General features: G+C 43.9%; 1 pseudogene; it reads right to left on the minus strand.

The window, feature by feature from the left end:
* Window positions 1-3305: 3305 nt before the first annotated feature.
* On the minus strand, window positions 3306-3423 carry LOC134896263 (5S ribosomal RNA; annotated as a pseudogene).
* Between the last annotated feature and the right edge of the window lie 1803 nt (window positions 3424-5226).

Consider the following 5226-nt stretch of genomic DNA (forward strand, 5'->3'; position numbering starts at 1 on the left):
AATTTGACGACATGCCAACTGTGGGACAGCCGAGTCTTCAGCTCGTGCCTGTCCAGGTGTCTCAAGGGGCATCAGGGGCTCTAAAACGCCCGCTATCTCAGGTGGCAAACGTAGATGTCGACACTGATACTGACACCAGTGTCGACGAGGATGAGTCGAATCTAATGCCCGTCAGGGCCATTCACTGCATGATTGAAGCAATGAAAGAGGTGCTAAACATTTCTGATTTACATCCAGGTACCACAAAAAAGGGTATTATGTTTGGGGAGAAAAAAATTACCCGTAGTTTTTCCCCCTTCAGATGAATTAAATGAGGTGTGTGAAGAAGCGTGGCTTTCCCCTGATAAAAAATTAGTAATTCCTAAGAAGCAACTAATGGCGTTCCCTTTCCCGCCAGAGGATAGGTTACGCTGGGAAACACCCCCTAGAGTGGATAAAGCGCTCACACGTTTGTCTAAAAAGGTGGCACTACCGTCACAGGATACGGCCGCCCTTAAGGAGCCTGCTGATAGAAAGCAGGAGGCGATCCTGAAGTCTGTTTACACACACTCAGGCATTATACTTAGACCAGCTATTGCGTCAGCATGGATGTGCAGTGCTGCCGCTGTGTGGTCAGATAAACTGTCAGAAAATATTGACACACTAGACAGAGACACGATTCTGCTAACAATTGACCATATCAAAGATTCAGTCTTGTATATGAGAGATGCACAGAGGGAAATCTGCCGGCTGGCATCTAAAGTAAGTGCATTGTCCATTTCTGCTAGGAGATGCTTATGGACTCGCCAGTGGACATGAGATGCAGATTCCAAAAGGCACATGGAAGTTTTGCCTTATAAGGGGGAGGAATTATTTGGGGATGGTCTCTCCGACCTAGTTTCCACAGCAACGTCTGGGAAGTCAGCATTTCTACCCCATGTCCCCTCACAGCCTAAGAAGGTGTTAGGGTCTCCTGCCCTGTGCTGCCACGTCATCATGGCAACCGGGAGACAAGTGCTAGTGGAGTAACCTGAGCGCAGCTGATACTCCGATTCGGGTCTTTTGCTGTGCAGTGGTTATAGGCTCTGTGCACAGCAGGGGATCCGGTGCTGGTTTTTGTGCTCACAGTCTGTGAGGTCTGAGTGGGGCGTGGACAGCACCTGCTTTATAAGGCCTCTTTTCAGAGTAAGCAGATGCTGCTGAATCTTTGTTGGTTAGTCAGTTCATGAAAGTTAGCCAGTACTGTGTAGCTTTGTATTTGTTTGTTGCTTACTGCAAATAGGCCTGGGGATTTGGTATTACACTCTGCCAATCCAGACCTAGCAGTAAGACTGGAGTCAGTCGTTTAGCTTGCTGGGGTTCTGTTTCTACTCTGTGAACTTAGCAAGTTTGCGGCTGTATTCTAAGACTTGCCTGCCTAAATCCTGTCTCACTGTGCTAGGTGTCAGGGGTCAGTTTAGTGGCAGTAAGCTAAAACCTGTGCACTGCAAGTGAGAATTAGGATTGTGGAGATTCTCCTTGTGTCTATCATTCCATCTCTGACCAAGGAGTTTACTGCCACACCCGTTGGTAACCCTTTAGGGTTTTGCTGTTGCCCTTAGCAACAGCATTTCGGGTTCTCTACGTATTAAAACACAACATCTTGCTTTTCCATCTGTGCAGTTCTAATACAAGGGAGATACCCAGTTCCTTAGCCTCTGGGCTTCTCTGTTCACTTTGTGTGTATTTTGTTACCCTATCACCTTCTGTGTACGTTATGTCATATTCCCCAGTTTGTCTGTGAGTCCATTTGTTTCGCATAACAGTTCAAACACCAGTACATTCCTGCAGACACTGGAGTGCATAACAGTTCTGACACCAGTACTTTCCTGCAGGCACTGGTGTGCATAACAGAAGGCGCCATTTTATCAGGTTCAGTCCTTTCGGACACAGAAAAGCAAGCATGGAAAAGGAGGTTCTTTTCTGTCTAGGGGCAGAGGTTGGGGAAAAAGGCTGCAACAAACAGCAGGTTCCAAGGAGCAAAAGTCCTCTCCCGCTTCTTCTTCTAAGTCCGCCGCATGACGGTGGGGCTCCACAGGCGGAGCCAGGTACGGTGGGGGCCCGCCTCAAAAATTTCAGCGATCAGTGGGCTCGCTCACAAGTGGATTCCTGGATCCTTCAAGTAGTATCTCAGGGGTACAAGCTGGAATTCGAGGCGGCTCCACCCCACCGGTTCCTAAAATCTGCCTTGCCGATTGCTCCCTCAGACAGGGAGGCGGTGCTAGCGGCAATTCACAAGCTATATTCCCAGCAGGTGATAATCAAGGTACCCCTACTTCAACGAGGTCGGGGTTACTATTCCACACTATTTGTGGTACCAAAACCAGACGGTTCGGCGAGACCCATTTTAAATTTGAAATCCTTGAACAAGTACATAAAAAAATTCAAGTTCAAGATGGAATCGCTCAGGGCGGTTATTGCAAGCCTGGACGAGGGGGATTACATGGTTTCCCTGGACATCAAGGATGCTTACCTGCATGTCCCCATTTACCATCCTCACCAGGAGTACCTCAGATTTGTGGTACAGGACTGCCATTACCAATTCCAGACGCTGCCGTTTGGACTCTCCACGGCACCAAGGGTATTTACCAAGGTTATGGCGGAAATGATGATACTCCTTCGAAGAAAGGGAGTTTTAATTATCCCGTACTTGGACGATCTCCTAATAAAGGCACGGTCCAAGGAACAGTTGTTGGTGGGAGTAGCACTATTACAAAGAAATTGTATGGTTCCTGTATAGTGCAGGAGCCAAAGGGAAAAAGAAAGACTACACGTCTTTTCTGGGGCACTCTTCTATATTAATTTGTGTGATATTATGATATTAAAAAATAACTTTTATTAATATTCCTCTTAAAATGTAGAGCTATGAGGCAAACAAATATATATAAGTAAGTAGAACAAAAATGGAGTTGCTATCTATTGATTAAAGGATAATCCATTCAGTTTCAATAAAGTTGACTGTGTAAGATGATACAGATCAACAAAAAAATATATGAATAACCGGCTCCGTTTAGGCAAAATATGTATTCACATATGTGTCTCTCTGGTATTGAAGGTGCTGTGGTTCTGAAGTTGGTACAACAATTCTTTGATATAATTTCAAAACGAGTTGTGAGTGTAATCGTGTAGGATCACTCACTTGGGGTACTAAAACGGAGAGATAATTCTCAGTATAGTGCCGCTGGGCTCACCATGATCGTTTGAGTGAAATTTCAGTTTTGCTGGATTATGGTTAGTATTGACTGGTGCTTGGGCTCCAGGTCTACTTGCTTGTGGCAGGATAAAAATACCTGCAGTGCCAGGTATTCTCTGGTGGTCTCCCAACCAAGTACTGACCTGGCCCACAGTGCTTGGCTTCCAAGATCAGACGAGGTTGGGCATACTCAGTGTGGTATGACCGCAGGTGATTTATCCTGCTTTATATTGCCCAAAACAAGGTACGGTGTATGGTCAATTTATCAGGAACTCTTATAGTCCGGATATCATGGACTCCAGAAATTGGGAGTACAATAAAGTGAGTAAATGGTGTGGGGGAGGACTATTTAGATTAGTCCTAAACCACAGTTCAGTTTGATGCTGTCCCAAAAGCTTTTTATTGCACTGAATTGTTTTGGTTCCTAATCAGTCATAAATTGATGATAATATGATGTAGACTTGAGTTTGTACAGTGATCCCATAGAAATATGGAAAACCAGGTGCAATAATGAGAAATGTTTCACCTTTTCTTCGTATAAAAGTTTTTTAGGGAATAGTCACAGACAAATAGTATATGTAATAGCTTCTGTGAAATCGTAGGGATCCACAGTAATGTCTGAAAAAAATGATACAGCGAACGGAATTGTATTTGTTTTTTGAAAAAGAGATATTTGCAAGAGATATTTGCGGTTACTGAAATAGTAATAGTGATGAAATAATAGGTTGAGGCTTCAAAAAGTGTGGTATATTCCTACTGTTAGGTGGAGGGGTCAAGATACCCCCCTTGTTGTAGTTGTAGACGGGAGCAGTCACTCTGGATCCAGGGTGAGTGATGAGTCCAGTGGAGAGACACACACGCGCCGGTGTCCGCGGTCCGTCGACCGGAAGTTCAGAAACCGGAAACGGAAGTGATGCGACGTACGTTTCGCTCTTGGAGCTTGTTCACGGATTGCCTGCTCTCTGGTCCTCCATTACTAGCTTATAAGGACCTAGTGGGTCCTAATCATTGATAAGATGATTGCAATAATGTTTAATAAAATACTCAGAAGACGCTGGATTATAATGTCAATTGGCAAAATGCGATCAAAGGTCTAAATACACTTTGAAAAGTGTATTTAGACCTTTGATCGCATTTTGCCAATTGACATTATAATCCAGCGTCTTCTGAGTATTTTATTAAACATTATTGCAATCATCTTATCAATGATTAGGACCCACTAGGTCCTTATAAGCCAGTAACGGAGGACCAGAGAGCAGGCAATCCGTGAACAAGCTCCAAGAGCGAAACGTACGTCGCGTCACTTCCGTTTCCGGTTTCCGAACTTCCGGTCGACGGACCGCGGACACCGGCGCGTGTGTCTCTCCACTGGACTCATCACTCACCCTGGATCCAGAGTGACTGCTCCCGTCTACAACTACAACAAGGGGGGTATCTTGACCCCTCCACCTAACAGTAGGAATATACCACACTTTTTGAAGCCTCAACCTATTATTTCATCACTATTACTATTTCAGTAACCGCAAATATCTCTTGCCAAAAAAATCTTTTTTTTTTTTTTTTTTCCAAAAAACAAATACAATTCCGTTCGCTGTATCATTTTTTTCAGACATTACTGTGGATCCCTACGATTTCACAGAAGCTATTACATATACTATTTGTCTGTGACTATTCCCTAAAAAACTTTTATACGAAGAAAAGGTGATACATTTCTCATTATTGCACCTGGTTTTCCATATTTCTATGGGATCACTGTACAAACTCAAGTCTACATCGTATTATCATCAATTTATGACTGATTAGGAACCAAAACAATTCAGTGCAATAAAAAGCTTTTGGGACAGCATCAAACTGAACTGTGGTTTAGGACTAATCTAAATAGTCCTCCCCCACACCATTTACTCACTTTATTGTACTCCCAATTTCTGGAGTCCATGATATCCGGACTATAAGAGTTCCTGATAAATTGACCATACACCGTACCTTGTTTTGGGCAATATAAAGCAGGATAAATC

Source organism: Pseudophryne corroboree, chromosome 3, assembly GCF_028390025.1.
Source record: "Pseudophryne corroboree isolate aPseCor3 chromosome 3, aPseCor3.hap2, whole genome shotgun sequence".
NCBI lineage: Eukaryota > Metazoa > Chordata > Amphibia > Anura > Myobatrachidae > Pseudophryne > Pseudophryne corroboree.